The sequence below is a fragment of the Lampetra fluviatilis genome, chromosome 48 (genome assembly GCF_964198595.1).
Source record: "Lampetra fluviatilis chromosome 48, kcLamFluv1.1, whole genome shotgun sequence".
NCBI lineage: Eukaryota > Metazoa > Chordata > Hyperoartia > Petromyzontiformes > Petromyzontidae > Lampetra > Lampetra fluviatilis.
In genome coordinates, this window is record NC_136322.1 from 6,907,108 (window position 1) to 6,925,796 (window position 18,689).

Sequence of the window (18,689 nt, forward strand, 5' to 3'; positions counted from 1 at the left end):
GATCCATTCCTAATGTGCCACATATAGAAATGAAAGAAGTCCATTTTTACTGACAGCTATTTTAAGCGAGCTGTCAGTCGTTTTTACACGAAGTAGTTAGGTTTTCGCAACCAATATTATTCATAATAAACGTGTTTTTGTTGGGTTAGATTGGGTGAGTACAAATGCTGTGTCGTTAAACCCCCCATCACCACCTGACACGGCCAATCAGTAAAGGGGTTTGTCACGTAAACAAAACGTGGCCAATTTGCTACGAGCTCAGCACTAACCGGTTCTGTGCTGGAGAGTTAAACCCACAACTACAACATTAAACGACGCATTTATATTTACGCGATCTAACCCAACAAAAACGTCACGTGTGATTATTTTGCATGTCTACTCCCACCTCTTTGGTGTTGTTATCAATTACTATCATTATTAAACGTCTTCCCCAAACCTCCCCACGCCTGTTCGAATAAATGCAATGTTTGTTACCTGCAAAATCCCGTGTAGCCAGTTGCCCAGCTATTTTCGGTGGCAAATTGCCCCGCAGCAGCCACTACCAACAGCAACAAAGTTCGTGTTTGGGGAGGAGAGGAGAGGAGGCCAGCCAGCAAACTCTCGTCATTTTCTTTATTGGAGGGGCTGGGTGGGGAGGGGTGGGGCTGGGTGGGGAGGGGTGGGGCTGGGTGGGGCTGGGTGGGGTGGGGCGTGGGTGGGGAGGGGCTGGGTGGGGAGGGGCTGGGTGGGGAGGGGCTGGGTGGGGAGGGGCTGGGTGGGGAGGGGCTGGGTGGGGAGGGGCTGGGTGGGGAGGGGCTGGGTGGGGAGGGGCTGGGTGGGGAGGGGCTGGGTGGGGAGGGGCTGGTCACCCCGTGGTGCCCTTATAAAACTCAACGTTTAACCTACTCACGCCGGCTTGTGCTCGCCCTCACAGTCGGGCATAGTTGCGGAATACACCACGCCGCCGTTGACCCTGGCCATTGACCGAGCAACCCAACGTTCCTACCAGCTCCCTCCGCAGGAATGTGTGTTACCTGGAAAATCCCGTGTAGCCAGTTACCCAGCTATTTTCGGTGGCAATGGCCCCGCAGCAGCCACTACCACCAGCAACAGAGTTTGTGTTTGAGGAGGAAAGGAGGCCAACCAGCAGCAAGCCATGAAACTCTTGTCATCTTTATTATGAATTATCTTTGATAGCCGTATGATTAGACGTACACTTCTGCATTCAAACGTAGAGAAACACCGCAAAGTTATCTCCATAATAATTGCTGTAAACTAGTTTGTATTTTAACAGGTAAAGCCAGGTAGAGCGACGTAGCTCTTTGTCAGAAGCCACGTGGCCATCACAAATGGTAGCAGCTCACGTGGCCGCTGATCATCCTCATCACGTGATAATTTGCAGCAGCAGCAGCCAAATACTCTAAACTGCGTGATGTCGATTCTAAATGTGGAGGGGAAAATCCGGAGGACCCGGAGAAAAAAATCCACGTAACCACCACGGGGAGAGACACCGCAAACTCCAAAAATACAGCAGCAGGCATCGTCAGGAGTCGGGGATCGAACCCCACACGTTCTCGTTGCCCGTCACCAGACGACAACCGCACTCGTGCCGCCCGCGTTGACTCTCTTCCGCCAGGTGAAGTTCAACTACATGCTGGCCTGGCGCCGCTCCTCCATGACCACCTGCACAGACGACGATATCACGATTGGAGCGTACTTCTCCACGGGCGACTGGTGGCGATGCACCCAGGGCTGCAGTGGAAGCCGCCCCATAAACATCGCGTGCATCGAGCAAAACAGCAACTCGGACTGGATGATGGGAAGGGGGAGCTTTCATATGACGATCCCCACCACGCAGCAGAGCATCGTCAGGTGAGAGACACGTGGCCGATGATGATGATAATGATGACGACGTCAACGTATGTACGAAAGGTGCTACGGTGGCTGGGAGATGTTAATAACCTCGCCTGGTATACAATAGGTCGTGGGTTTGATCTCGACCCTAACACCTGCTTGGAAGTTGCGCGTTCTCTCCCCGTGGTCGCGTGCATTTTTTTTCCGCCGCCCCTGGTTTTTCGCCCTACATTTATAAACATGCGTTTAGAGTATTTGGTTGCTATAAATTTCCACATAATAAGCCACTTCCTTGATCTATCATTGGTGATAGCCAGGTCGCTTCTAAAAAAGAGATTTATAGCTCGGTGGGCCCTTACCTATTTAAGATAAAATAAAAATGTAAATAGATGACCACCGTGACATGGACGGCGCCAGAGATGGTGCTGTTGCCAATGATGACGACGATGATTGCGGTGGTGGCACGCCGCGCATGTTGGTCCGACTATAGCTTCGCGAGCTGCTGCTGGGTGAGGGCGAACGTGGCCACCATTCACGGTACCCAGATCGTGGCAAGCTCGTGGTCCGTGATCACCATACTCAACCCGGGGACCCGGAGCGACACCGCCAGCCCCAACATCTCCCCCATCACCACCTCCAAGCCGATCATCAAGTACGTGGCTGCACCAAGCCTGGGGGGGAGCATGTGGCCCACGGAGCCAAGAACGACCCGTGAATTCACTTCACACGATCTGTATCTTCACTTCACATGACCCGTAACTTTGTTTCAAATTACACATTTAGTTTGGAGTCCTTCCCCTGCACCTCCGATTCGCGTGGTTGGCTACTTGTGGTGCAAAAAAAGTTCAACATCCATACGTACAGGATTGCCGCACCGCACCGACCCAAAGTGTAACTCGCGATGGCGAGATATTAACTACCTTGCCTGGTATACAGGAGGTTGTGGGTTCGATTTCGACCCTGATGTCTGCTGTATATTTGGAGTGTGCATGTCTCTCTCTGGTTTGCGTTGATTTTTCTCCAGGTCCTCTGGTTTTTCTCTCCACATCTATAATCAACATCACGTGTTTAGAGTATTTGACTGCTATAAATTTCCACGTGATGATAAGCCACTTTGCTGAGCTATCATTACGATAGTCCAAGGTGCGATCTGTAAACAATGACCCTCGGGGGACAATAGCGGCCGGGCGTGGTGCTTGACCACCCACCCCCTCGTGTGCCGTGCTGGCCTTCATAGGGTCTCGCTAATAGCACTAGTCCCAAAAGTCTGTTAAGGCTATACGGGGGATCTTTGTCTTTTGACGAGTCTATACAACTGTCACCATGGCTGCTATACATTCCACGTGATCGGCCACATTGTTGGGCTATCATTTGTGATGGACAGTTCGCTTCTGACAAAGAGCTACACAGCTCAGTGGGGCCTTACCTGCTAAAATACTTATTCGTTTTTAGTTTAGTTTTAGTTCAACTCGCATCACCGGGTCGTGATGTGTGCCCTCAGGCTCAAAGTGGGCTGCACCAAGGTGTGGGCCATCCCCGTGTTGGATGCTGATGGCGATGTGGTGAAGTGTCGATATGCCAACAACAGCGTGCACAACGAGTGTGGAGACATCTGCGGAGTCGCGCCCTTTGGGACGCTGAATCAGGTGAGTCCCTGTGACTTCCATCACGAGATGAAGAGGAGGGAGGAGGAGATAGAGGAGGAGGTGGTGGTGGTGGCCTGGCTGGCTTGGGAGATTTGAGACACTGAGGCCGCACCGCTCAACATTACAGCACACTAACCGTGGCGCCACTGCTCACCAATGTCTCCCTCTTGGCATCGTGCAGCTGTCTGGAAGGCTCTTCCTTCTGATATTAGGAAGTCATTGGGAGCTGTGCACTTTTAAACCATCTAGATTGACAAACTCATTTCTTTAGAACTGCTTTTTGTGTTTAGCTTGTTGTCCTTCCCCCACACCTCCAATTAGCATGGTTGGCTACGTCCAGTGTGAAAGAAGTTCAACATACATACATGGAACAAGATAAAGATCCCCCGTATAGCCTTCACAGACTGTAGCAGCAAGTACTTATGAAGGTTGTCACGGCACACGAGGGGGTGGGTTGCCAGCACGATGCCTGGCCCGCTTTGTCTAATTACGTGGTGATGTTTACACACTGCACTAGGTATTCATTTGAGGCTGAGTCGACCTAAGGTAGGTTCAGGATCGGTTCAGATAATCGTCACTGGTACTGGCTGTGAGCTGGAATCGAACTCAGGTTCGAGCGCAGCATGCTTTCTGCTACACTACCACTCCCCACATACATGCATCTGTTGAGTTGTAAAGACGGACTTCTAAACGTCTTCATGGCACACACTGTTTATTATCTTACTACACAGTCCCTATCACACTAAGGGGTATATGGTCCCCTCACCCGTTACCCTCAGAAGGTACAGCCTCCGGACCTTGCAGGCTATGTAATCTCCCTGCTCTCCCAGCGTCCTCTGGCTGGACCTAGGGGATCTCTCCCCGACCACTGGTTACTCTGAGCCCTAGCCCTGATAAGGGCTGGAGGGCTTGGTCCAGGGTCCTAGATGTCTTCGGCCGACTTGGGTCTTCGTGTAGCAGAACTCCTCCTAGAGCTCTCAGCGCTCTGGATTTTATACCTGTTCGTGGCCGGGTTGTCCAATCCCCGGCCACCTTGTGGGACCCTCTGATTGGTCCTTCCCAATCTGGCGTTTGGATCCTACCTCACCCCATTTGACCCTGACCGTTTGATTGAGCGGGAAAACCTTGTTTACGATCTGCTCTCACAGTTTGCGAACAGCGAGTAGTTAACACCACTACACATCCATAAAGAGACACGCACACACTTATTCATAGCCCCAAGGGACCGACGTCGCTTGGACGCCATTTTGTTTAGCTTCTTCAGGCATGATGTCACAACTCAATGTACGCATCATTAGCCCCACCCCCAGGCCCTGCCTGGCCCCGAGCTAGATTTAGACGTCTTCCTGCAAGGCCAGCGCATCACGGTTTGGTTCAGGCTCGGCACGATACGTAGCCAGTGGGAAAAAATAAAACACCCGCACAGTGATGACCCCGAAAGCCTACATGGCAAACGGATAACTACGTGGACGGATTAATGAATGTGCCACGTGTTGTGTTGCTGTTGCCGCTGTGTGTGTGGCAGGACACGTGCACCATCACGTTCACGGTGCCCGTGACCGCCTCCGGCCTTTGGGTCCTGGCTCTGATGATCGAGGACTTCCCGCGGAATAGCATCACCATGGACTCTGCTTCGTACTCCCCCAGCAGCCCGCTCTCCAGCATCCCACTGCAGGTCCTCTTCGAGAGTGAGTCGCAGCACACCTGTTAGGCGCACGTGTCGCGAAGTCACTCAGCGATGTGTTACCTTATTTTCAGGTGAATAAATAATAATCATCATCATCTGAAATCAGGATAACTCGACATTTCGGTACATTTCGTATCAACGTGAAAGCATACCTTTCAACTACATTAACAGTGCCGATCAATAATACAGACCAATTCAGACCTTATTCGTCACTCCGTGCCCCTTATAAATCTCAACGTTCATCCTACAAAGTCCCATTACAAGGGAGAAACACAAACAAATAGTAAAAAAAAAATGTAACTGTATTGAAATGGCTCTATGCCGTATGAACCTGAAAACTCTATTTCCCTGGACAAAAACATGGGGAAAACCTTACGGGTTGACAGCTATGCAAAATTATGACGTCGCAAGAAATGACTCGATATCCTGTTCTGTTTTGGGATCAAGGTGACACTGACGTCGTCACACGACGTGACATCACACACACACCGCGTCACTTCCATTATTTTTCACCACCGAAAATCGCGTCGTGTGATTACATGACTTTTAAGCGGAGGAGCAAGAAAAAACGCACGCGATTCAAGCCTGTTATGGGAAAAATGTTGCCCTCACTCAACACGAGTTGCTCTCCGCGTTGGTTTATCGAGCTGGGTCGTCGTTGGTGGTGGTGGCTATGCTGCTGCTGCACATTCAGTAGAACCCCTCTTAACGACCAACCCTGTTAGCAACTCGTCACTAAACGACAGGCCTCCATAGAGCCCAATGCGTTGTGTATAGTGTAGTGTATACTAGAAAATAGTAGTGTATAGTATCATGTAGTATAGTGTATAGTAGTGTAGTGTATATATCATGGGACCTCCTTTGCCAGTACCAAAATATGAGAATAGGTTATCCCCTTTTTTCTGGCAACAAAACAGGTGTTAAGATGTTATAACACCAAACTGAAACCTTTCACACGGAATCATGGCTGCATTAACCACAATAATTGTGGTCAAAATGCAAACAAAAAACATACTCTGATAATATAGGCGTCCTCTGGTCTAACACCGTTTGAGACTAGGCTCGAAAGAAAGCTGTCTCTGGTGTTGACCAATCCGTTTTTAAGACAATGCATGTATATGTACAGTATATATGAATGAATACATTTGTAGTGACATCAGGGATGTTACTGTATGGTGCCGGCCCAGAAGGGTCTTGCCGTTCGATGTTCCTACATCGTGGACAGCACTGTGTGGGTGGCTGTGTGTAATACCAGCCCTAGGGGGGCTTGGTGAGCACTGGGACAGTGCGGGCACCATGCCCAGTGTGTGGTGGGGGCTCCCACGAGGGGGAGTGGGTGTCAGCCCAGGGGCATGGTTTCCCCAGGCCATGGCACTCTGGTTGACCCCGTAGACATGTGATCTGAAGTGTCCACACAGGGGTTCCCAGGTTGGGGGGGCTAGTGGGTGATCACGTGTCCGGGGAGAGCTCTTGAGAAGGATCGAGAGGGAACGGGAATGCTCGAGAAGGCGGGCGGCGACGAGGTCGGAGTGGCCCCGACCGTAGGGGGATATAAGGCGGGTCCCTGAGAGGGACCGGGGTCACTGCATTCTACAAGCTGGAAGCTCAACACCTACAAGCGGGAAGCTCTACGTCTCAAGCTGGAAGCTCTTCGTCTTATGAGGCAACCACGTGGTCGGAGACCCGAGTGAGGGGTCCGTCCCTTCGTAGCAGTAACCCCTCTGTATAGCGTAGTTAGCTGGATGGTCACCACCCTAGGCTGTATCAGGTAAAGGAGCCGTTACCCCTTTGTGTTACGGTGTTACAATAAATGTGTTGCCTCTAAAAGGAACAACGTCTGCGACTCAGTTGGACTCACTAAACATTGATGAGCCATGATTATTTCAATATTATGTGTTTATAATGTTGTTCGTATCTTTATGCATGAATAGCCATTGTTAAGCCTTGAACATGTATTTCCAATACTCGCTTAAGGACCAAATCCCTTAACGACTGGTTTCACGGATCCCATTACCGTCGTTAATAGGAGGGGTTCCACTGTAATCCAGAGCTGTGGAGGCGGCAGTGAGGGTTGGTGGATCATGCAAACAGATGCAGCGAAACTCCCTCCCCCCGTGGGGCATCGAGGAGGTAGCCGTAAGCCTGGTATGCCAGGAGAAGGCAGTCCAGAAATGTATGAAAAATATGAATCCGTTTAACCCTTTCTGGCAAAAACAAATGAGGTCTTAAGATGTTCAAACACCAAGTAAAAACCTATTCTTATTTGTCATACTTTTGTAGTGGGTCACTTTCTGAGACACGAATAGTAGTATACCCCCCGGCATGGCCTAGCTCCGCCCCCGGCTACGCCCCCTTTTGGAACCTACCAGAAGATTCTAGGCCACCTTCCACGTGTCCCCTGCCTGGCCCCGCCCTTGGCTACGCCCCCTTCTCGAACCCACCAGAAGGTTCTGGGCTATACCTCACGTGCCCCCTCGGTCACCTTTGCCCTACATCCTTTACCCCGGTCTATCACGTGCTCCACCAGCCGGCCGGGGTGCCCCGTCCTCATATGCCCCCTGCTGCCAGCAGCCAGCGACGCTCACCCTAGTGACCCACTCCGTGGCATTGCATGCTCTGTTGGCAGTACGGCTGCCACACCCTGCTCTGCTGGCAGATCTGCCGTTACGCCCATATTACCTCTCTCTGTCAGTAACCAGCACTACGCGCCATAGTGGCCCATTCTATGTCACTACGCTTTGATATTGGCCACAAAAAATATCTCATGGTCCAGAAAAGTGTTGGACGAATCCGCCATCTTGCTTCCATTTGTATGGAATATAATTTCATGACCAACCAAAGCCTACTAAAAAATTCTGCAAAGACCAAAAGACGGAGAATAATAACTGCTGACAGTTGTCACGTCCGGGGTGGGGAGAGGGGTGCATTGACATCAGAACGTTTCGTGAAAAAGATTTCCCGTCAACTCCACGCGGTTTGTCCCCCGCCCCCCGGCCATAGTGCAACTCGATTTAATATACACCAATTCACTGCAACGTTTATTTGGGGAAAACAAATTTAACAACGCAGTGGTTTGGGCAAAGCACGCGATGATGCACGACGCTATAGCGCCCCATTCTAGCCAATGCTAAACCGCGGTGGCTAGTAAATGTTAACTACCTCACCTGGTATGCAGGAGGTCGGAGGTTCGATCTCAAACCTGACGTCTGCTGTATATTTGGAGTCTGCGGTGTCTCTCTCTCTCCCCTTGGTGGTCGCATATATTTTTTTCTCCGGGTCCTCCGGGTTTTCCCTCCGCATTTAGAAACATGCATCTATATTATTAAGATTATTTTGCTGTGATACATTTCCACATGATATGCCACTTCGTTGAGCTATCATTTGTGGCCAGGTCGTTTCTGAAATATAATGTATCGTAGCTCAAGTGGGCTTTACCAGGTATGATAAAAAAAACAGCCCAGTTGAACTTGTATTTCTTTATTGATTTGCTCACCTTTTTATACTTAGTACTCTGATGGTTGTTGTGCATTGTTTATTGTCGGAACCTACTGACCCCGTGCCCCTAACTAGACATCTGTGAGAAAAGAGCTTCACATCTCATCAGATTCCTCCTGCAGTCAAAATAAAGATTCTGACATTCTGATCTGAACCGCGCGAGTAAAACGTGTACCTGCACCCCCCGCCGTCTTTTTGCTTTGGCAGTCAAGACGGGAAGCTCGTGCTCGGATCCCCTGTTCACGGGAGCAACCCCCCCTGCCGGACAAACGTTCCAGGCCATGCAGGGGCTCCCCTTCCAGTTGCAGGTGGACATCACCCTGCCCAGCGACGCGGCACCAGGGTGAGTGAGCGAACAAGCGGCGGTGACATCGTCAACCGGGAGAGACGCTCATTGAACTCGCTGATCACTAAAGATGTTTCACTGCCCTCTAGAGATGACTCACTAACCACTAGAGATGTCTTGTTACCCCCTAGTGATTTCACACTACCCCCTAGAGATGTTTCACCACCCCCTAGAGATGACGATCAGTAGGCGTGGTGACCTCGGTGGCACCCGTCTTGGTGACCGCTTGACCACCATGACCTCCCTCTCCATCCACCCCCCCCCCCCTTCTTCTTCCGCGTGTGTCCATGTGTCCGCATGTGTCCATGTATCCGTATGTATGTGCGTGTGTTTCGCGTGTGTCCCTGTGTTTGTGTGTCCATGCGTGTCTGTGCGTGTCTGTCCGCACAGCGTGACGATCATGCAGCTGGGAACCATCGCGCCTATCGGGGTGCAGAAGGGTGCCCTGAAGGCCGACGCTGGAAACTCGAAGCTCTTCCACACGACGCTGAGCTGGACACCGGGACCGAATGACATGCAGAGCCACCAGATCTGCTTCTACGCTTCCGACAGCAACGCGTCAGTAGAGCCGGCAGACAAGGAGTGGGGGGGGGGTGGCATTTGAATGACTTTCTTGGCACACGTGTTTTCTTCAACTGCCGAGTTGTATTTGGGACTATTTCATATGCCTTTGGTGTTCTTTTAGTCTTGATTTGAAGCTTTCGTAACTGCAGGAATCCATACTATTTGGTTCTTTCGGTAAAGTCACGTAGGTATAAAATGAAATAAATCACAACTTTTTTGGCGCAACACAAGCGTCCATCATCAGGTGGGAATAGATGTGTGAAAAACCTCCCCGTAGAGGCGGTTCAATCTTGACGCTTGTGTTGCGCCCGAAACGTCGTGATTTATTTTATTTTATACCTACGTGACTTTACCGAAAGAACCAAAGAGTATGTTCTTTTAGTCTCATGCTGAACATTCGTCCCGTCTGAACAACGTTCCATTTACCACAGGAGCAATTAATCCGGTACACACCTTTTGTTGATAGCTTTGGTAATACATCTTCAGTATCAGATATTCGTTTTTATTTTATGTACCATGCCAAATCTTACCCGGACTTTTTTTTCTTCAAAAATCTGGCTGATTTCCCAGTTACTCCAGAAATTGACGGTATTTTAATAGTTTAAATTTCTTAGTCAATTTCTACACTTATACTATTTGATTTGGTGTTAGCATGAATTGTCCTGTTGATGTGTGCATCATTGTAACCGTTAAATTGCAGCACTTCTTTAACATGTTTAATCTCACTCCTCAGAATTTCACCATCTGACACATTCCTAGCCCGATGTATGATCGACTTAATGAGAGAGGATTTATGTGTGGGGTGATGGTGTGACTCCACATTCAGATAGGCGTCAGTGTGCATTTTATTTTGGCAAACGCTGTGTGTTATTTTACGGTTTCGGCCGCGCCTGAGCAGAATATCCACAAATGGGAGAGTGTTATCCACCTCCACTTCTATGGTGAACTGGATGGGTTTTGCGAGTTGAGATGATTTAAAAATGCATTAAGTGTATCTTTACCATGTGACCAGACTACCAATGTGTCATCCACGTATATAAACCAAATATGTTTTTGTGTGCTTGAAGCTATTGCTTTTGCTTCAAAGTCTTCCATGTACAGATTTGCAATGGCAGGAGACAAAGGAGAGCCCATTGCGGCTCCTTCCTTTCGTTTATAGAAATCACATTTTCACGAAAAATAGGTGTTCTTTAGACATTTCTGAGCTAGTTGTTGGATATCGTTGGGTAAACCTGTACTAGTTACCAGAGGATCGAGTAACTTAATTGGCTCGTTCAGCGGAACCCTCTTGAACAGAGAAGTCACATCGAAACTTTCCAGAATATCATTAGGGTTAAGCTTAATATATTTAATTATATTTACAAGATGTTCTGAGTTTTTAATGAGCGAAGAGGCCCTGTTGATGTAGGTCTGTATTTGTTTTGTTACGTATTGTGCTCATTTGAATGTGGCAGGGCCTATTGTACTATGTGTCTTTATGGAACATCAGGTTTGTGAATTATTGGCAATCCATGAAGTCTTGATGGTTTTGATGCCCTTAGTTTGATCAGGTCTTGCTCTTTCTTGGGAATTGACAACGGGGCAATGATTGCAGTAGTCTAACAATCAAAGGCATTGGTTGGGTTGTTTTTTATTATCATAATCCTCACGAGACATTTGCCCTTATCAGTATCAACAGTTTGGATATCTTTATTTGCGCTCAATAATCTTCCAATATTAGGAAGCCACCGAAGCTATGCACTTTTAAATAATCTATCTTGACAAACGTATTTATTAGAACTGCTTGTTGTTATGTTTAGTTTGTTGTAATTCCCCCGCACCTCCGATTAGCGCAGTTCACTACATACAGTGCCAAAGAAGTTTAACATAGGTACATAAAGCAGGTTAAGAGGTGTGTTGCTTTAGGTCGATGTTTTTTGTTTATTTATGGGATTGCAAGTCCTGGGACGAGGAAGATGGTAGTGTGGGCCGCATTACTCACCCGCGCGCGTTACTCACTCGGGCATCACTCGCCTGCACGCATTACTCACCCGTGCGTTATTCGCCCATGTGTGCCGTGCGCGAGCAGCCAGGAGACCGAGCTGCGCTGCGTCAATGTCGTCGTTAAAGGTGAGCCAATCGCATTGCTCAGCCCTGCACGCACGTTCATTCGCATTCATATTACATCATGAATATGCGTAAATGGGGAGGCCTCGTTTAACGCAAGAGATGCTCTCCTTAAAAGTGCCAGGAAAGTTTGACGAGATACGATGTACTAATAATACGCAATGTCACGTAGTAAGATGGCGGGAGAAATAACTGAGGATATGCAACAGTGTTACTGTATCATTACACACACTGTGGATTGATACAGTAACTACCTCGACTGGTATACAAGGAGATCGTGGGTTCAATTTCAACCCTGATTCCTGCCGTATATTTGGAGATTGCATGTTCTCAACGTGGTCGCGTGAATTTTTCTCTGCGTCCTCCGGTTTTTCCATCCACATTTTGAAACATGCATTTTGAGTATTTGGCTGCTACTTTACTGAACTATGATGTGTTACCTAGTGGGGTGTGTAAATGTTGCACACTCGAAATGAAGGACGTGGGCAGGTGCTCCAAATCGAGGGCAAGCACATTTATTGTGGTCAATATTAATATTGTGAAGAACAGCACCGTCACTCTGTAAAATGCAACAGCACGTGTGTTACAACCAGCATTGCTCCCGAGTCGCCATTAACCATGTGGCTGGTTTACACGTGCGGTTATTCATTAACAGTTTTCTCTTAAACCCAATGCTACTACTGAAAACCCTTCTTTGTCTCTGACAATCACATTTGCACATCACTATTCAATATTCCTTTAATCCTGAGCTGTATGTCTATCTATACCATCCACTTATATCGGTATCTTACACCCATTATATGTACTGTATGTGTACAGTATCCGTACTGTATATCACCAATGTACAGCTTACTACTTTACATGTGTTCTATTCTTAATAGCATTGCAAGTAGTCATACTCTGGGTACATGGGCATGGTTATAGACTAAACAGTATTAGAGTTAAGGAATTACAATAACAGTAAGTAATTACAGTGCGTCATCCCTTTACAATGCAGTGCTAAAACGCCTCTAATTGCATATATCACAAACGAACAATTCAAAGCCAAGCTTAACGTCTAGAACAAGTCTAGAACATTTATATAACGATCAAAAACAACCTTTGGGTCCTTTACCTGTAAAATGCAACAGCACGTGTTACAACATCATTTCTTCCGAGTCGCCATTAACCATGTGGCTGGTTTACACGTGCGGTTATTTATTAACCCTGCCAGCCACCTGCAGGCCCAACTCAGTCATCACATGCTGCTGTACACGCATGCATTGATGCACTGCACAGCACATGAGGACTTTCACAGAACCACACTTTACAACCTTGCTGCACAAGGATATAATTAAAAGAGCGATCCATTCCTAATGTGCCACATAAACATCGCCACTCCGGCATGGTGGCACACGAGTCTATGGGTCTCTGAGTAATGAGTCAATGGGTCTCTGTGTGACGAGTCTGTGGGTCTCTATGTGATGAACCTATGGGTCTCTGTGTGACGAGTCTATGGGTCTCGGATGGATGAGTCGGTGGGTATCTGTGTGACGAGTCTATGGGCAGCACTAATGCCCCGGTGTGTCGCGTGTCTCATGTCTACTCTAGGCACCGGCGGACCCATCGCATTCTCCTACGACAACATCACCACCAACGACTTCCCCATCGAGTGGACGATCAACTTCAACGACAAGGTGGGCAAGGGAACGTATTTTCTCACGATTGATGTGCATATGCAATTTCTTCGTCTGCTTCCACGCGTTTGTCCCACTCAGTTCAAGGTCCACTCTGCATAAACCATGGCATACTTGAAGATGCACAAAAATTAAAAACTTTCCGGTAGTCGTGGTGCGACCGTGGTCATCCAGAACAGAGACCATACAACGTGTAATTGCCCAATGCCCCCATCCACAAGTTCAAAGAAGGAGACATCACAGTGATGATGATGATGATACAGCTACTCCGCTACTGCTCCTGACGTGGTTGTCTGTCACTTGACCACCTGCATGTGACATTGTAGTTGTAGCTCTACATCCAAATCAGCAGCTCCTATCACTACCCCGTCACTCCTCCTATCACTACCCCAGAACAGAGACCGTACAACATATAATGACGCAATGCCCTGATGCACAAATACGAAGGTAGACATCACAGCGATGTCACTCCAATACTCCTGACGTGGTTGTTATCCATCGCTTGACCACCCGAATGTGAAATTGAAGTCGAGGGTCTGCGTCTAAATTAGCAGCCATATGACAAGAAGACGACGACGCCCTGCTCACTCAGCTCCACCCTCTCCCTTGGCCCCGCCCCCACCAGATCGTCCTGCCTACCATCTCAAGGTACTTCCACTTCTGGGAGCTGCGCAGCGGGCGGGAGGTGTACCGCGTGGACGGCACCACGGTCACGCTGCTGCCCAACGGCACGGCGGTCCGCTTCACCACCCCGCCCTACGTGTTCAGTGGCGGCGTCCCGCTCTACATCACCGTGGACGAGGGCGCCGCCATGATGGTCGTCAATGGCTCCATCACGAAAAGCTACGCGCACGGCCAAAAGGACTGGGTGTTCATGCTGCGCAAGAAGGTCTATGGTGAGCGTCGCCACGCTCAATCGCTCGAGTTGCAGCGGTGTCAATCGGCCCAAATGCCTGAGTGGCAGCGGTGTCAAACGTCAGAATGTGCATGCATAATGTACTTACAGTGGGTCCCTGATATACATCGAGGGTTATTAAGGACCGGAAAGTTGTGACTTATAACGAGCCTACGTATAACGGGACCTTTCCCCCCATAGGAATACCACTCCATGTTCATGGGAAGGGGGGATAGGGACCTACGAGTGTAAACATTGCCTGTGTAACGCAATAAACAATGGAACAAGGTCAGAATAGGGGCCGGAACTTAGGAGAATGTTGCCTAGCCACAAAAATACGTATTTTTCATGTACATAAAACTAGGTACATTTACAGTACCTGTACCATACTGTACACGACAACGTACACATTTATAATCAATTATGAGTTCAATAACCTTTAAGCAGCATTTCCACTTGTCAAATACTTTATTGAAAACCATTTGTATGAGCATTTCGAAGCAGCCCTGTACACCTTAAAACGTCTTCTTTTTATGAGAACACTTTTTTGCGACATTTTAAAGCAATGACTCATACATAAAACCATTTTTAGTGTAATATAACACAGATTTAAGCCGCACCACCTCGACATAATAATAGGCTCAGTCAACCATTTTACACAACAAAGACTAATTTCCTGGCAGCGATTTCAGCAGCATCATCTCTACATAACAAAAAGGCTCAGTCCCTTTAACATGCACCTTTACATCATCCGCACCTAGTTTACACAAAGGCTCTTTCCTAACAGCGTGCTTCAGCCGCACCGAACCTCACAAAAAATGTACCCGTAAAAACAAAGTTTTTCACAATAAATCCTTTATATGCGTGTTCAGTGGGCCACAACCCAGCCCACAATGGTCTTTGAAACGGGCGGCTAGAGTCCTCTTGTCCTCTGGCTTGAGATGGCTGCCACCTATGGGTCAGATGATTGCCTGCCACCATTAAGCAATTGGTAATTAAATATAAAAAAAATATTACCTAAAAAGTGTCAAATTTTGGAAAAAAAAATTCACAAAAAGAAATTGTCACGCACAACGAGTCTGATCACGGGAAGTGGGTTAAAAAACGACCTAAAGATTTGCACGGTCGTAAGCGTGCAAGCAAGTTAACTTAATATAAAGGATTTAAAAATACTATTCAGGGCCTACCTTGGCTCCTCCCACCCTCAACCAGTATATATAAAAATACGGTTTTCTTGGAATTTCTCTCACTTGATACAACTATCGTGCTGTGACTGTTCCACCTGAAGACGGAAGCTTGTGTTGCCTCCGAAACGTCGTGATTTTTATTTTATTTTTAGTTTACTTTTTATTAATTTAAATTTTTTACCTACGTGACTTTACCAAAAAAACCTAAGAATATGAATCCTTGCAGTCATGAAAGCTTCAAATCTAGAAATAACACAGAATCTTAAACGGCATTTGAAAAAGATTTTGAGGAGTGGATCAGTCGTGTTGAAGGGTTGTGACGATATTTTGCAATAAAGTCTCTGGCACCCCCCCCCCCTCCCACAGCCGAGTGCTACGCCGTTGGCGACCCCCACTACAGCTCGTTTGACGGGCGGCTCTTCAACTACATGGGCACCCACACCTTCGTGTTGGCGTCCAATTGCCTGGGCGGGCAGCAGCAGCCAACGGCGTGGCGAGTGCTCGCCAAGAACGAATACCGGGGCCACACGGACTTTGCTTGGACGCGGGAGGTGCACACCGAGATCTACGGCTACACCATCTCCTTTCTTAAGAGCGGCACCGTCTGGGTGAGTGCGAGGGAGTGAAAGCTCATTTCAACCGTGCTAATCGGCGGTGCCACGAGGCTGATACCCTCATGGCACTTGCAGCCGTCACAGTGGCCACCGGGAGGGCTCTGGGTGGGTACCAGGGACTGGTCACTGCTGCATCTCCAACTAAAACATATCCATTTGAGTTTGTATTGGAGGCCCCGGGGGGACAGCTGCCAATGACGTCTCCCAGCCAAACCCCGTTTGGCAGAGCCAGGAGATTAACCCCCCACCCCCACCACCCCCTCCCCCCTTCGAGGTACCTCCGGCAATAGCGGAAATCACTGCGTGTGGCCACGTGGACTGTTCGAACGCTCACTGTAAAAAGGAGAGGCTGTTATTCCACTATCGTGCCAGACAGGGCCCATCTGGCTCCACTGTCGTTGTTTGGCCCTGAACTGGGGCGACTAGTGTGGCCTCGTGTTGTTATTGCTGTTGTTGTTCTGGGGACCCGAGAGGGAGATCGATGGTCAGCGTTCGGTCGCCGTGTCGACGGCAGTTTTCGCCGTGATTCCTCGCTTGACGACAGGGTGGGTCCACGCGAAGGCTGCTACCCTTCCGCTCAACCTTGAGATGCCGAGGCTGCTTAAAGCAAGCACCGACCGTGCTTGCAAAAACACTGCCGCAGAATTCTCACTGACCCGCACCACTGTGCCGCCACGTTCGCGTCACAGCTGGACGGGCAAGCCATCAACCTGCCGTACTACGAGCCTGGGGAGAGGTTCCGCATCACTGGCTCCAGGGGCTACGTGCGTCTCACCACCGACATCTTCTTCAGCGTCGAATACGATGGTGAGGGGAAGGTGAAGGGGAGGAGGAAGGAGGGGGGTAGGAGGAGGAGGTTTGCGCCATGGTCACGTCTTCTGCAGCCCCGACGTCAATTTCGATCAACTTCGTTTGCGAGACCGTCCGTCAAACACAAGGAGGGAATTCCACAGGTGGCGGCCGGGTTTACCATGGTCCGACTTACAACGATCCGCGTTTTAGACGTCCGTATGATGCCACCACGGTCTGATTTACGATGCAGAAACTTGGTCCGGTTTCTGGGTGTGACCTTGGTGCTTGACCTTTTGTTATTCTGAAGGATTTCTATGGATTATTAAAACCCTTGCGAAATATGTCATGACGCGGTCTGTCCCTTCCCCCCACCATCACACACAGTTTGGAATAGGGTGGTGGTGTCTCTGCTGAACCACGACGTGTACTGGAACGGCACGTGTGGCGTGTGCGGGGTGTGGAACGGTGACCAGAGCGACGACTTCGCCATGCCCGATCACTCCCAGGCTCCCGACGCGGCCACATTTGGCAACAGCTGGGAGGTTCCCGGGAGGAAGAACGCAGAGAGGTGCCTTCTGCGGCCGTCTGGAATGCATTTCCTTTCCGATATTAAGAAGCCACTGGGAGCTATGATGCACTTTTAAATCGCCATCTAGATTGAGAAATTAATTTCTTTAGAACTGCTTCTTGTTGGTGTGTTTAGTTTGTTGTCCCCCCCCACCCCCGAACACCTACGATTGGCGCAATTGGCTGCATACGATGCCAAAGAAGTTCAACTACACACATGCAGTAGTAGGTTTTTACCCTTTAAACTGGTACAAAAACTGACACCTTTATACAAGGCATCATGTTTGCAATAACCACAACACAAGCAGTCAAAATGCAAACAAAAAGAAACAACTCTGATGATGATATGCACTGTCCTTCAAGTTGATTGGTCCACACCAAGACCGCTTTTCTTAGAGCCTAGTCTCCATTGGTGTTGGATCAGATGGCGCCAAATGGAGACTAGGCTCTAAGAAAAGCTATCTCGGGTGTGGACCAATCAACTTCAAGGACAGTGCACATCATTATCATCATCAGAGTTGTATCTTTTTGTTTGCATTTTGACTGCTTGTGTTGTGGTTATTGCAAACATGATGCCTTGTATAAAGGTGTCAGTTTTTGTACCAGTTTAAAGGGTAAAAACCTACTACTATATTTTGCCACTGTTAAAGGAGGTCTCATAGTACACAAATACGTACTGTGAGCTGCGGTGGAATTTCAACAAGCGCCACGTGCCCACATTGCAATTCCTTCCTTTCGTGAACCGTTCCCCCACAGTGGAAGCAGCGACACGGGAGCCTCGTCCGGCATCATCCTGCACCCCGGCAAGTCGGCGATCGCATCCAGCCCCCAGCACTGCGGGCGGCTACAAGACGCGAATGGCACGCTGGCCGCGTGCTTCGCGACCGTTGACCCCGCGCCATACTTCACTGACTGCGTCTTCGACATGGTGCTGTCGGGTCTGGATGTGTCCGTGCTGTGCCAGTCGCTGGAGGCGTACGTGGCGGCCTGCAACGCGGCCGGGTTCAGCTTCGCCGACCCATGGAAGAACGGCACCAGCTGCGGTAACTTTGGCGAGTGGTGGTGAAAGCACTTTCCGACTGCTATCTAAATCCCAACACTCGTCAATCCCCCTTCTCCCATTCTGAAACGTCTCCACGCTGCGGCTCATTGGGTGGGTTGTCACCGTTCACTGCTGAATCGTGGGACGTGCGAGCGGTTGGACGTTCATTTTATTTTGGTGAGGCGGAGTTGTCGTAGTAGTAGTAACGATATCAGCACCGCTTGTTCTTAAGAACCTCA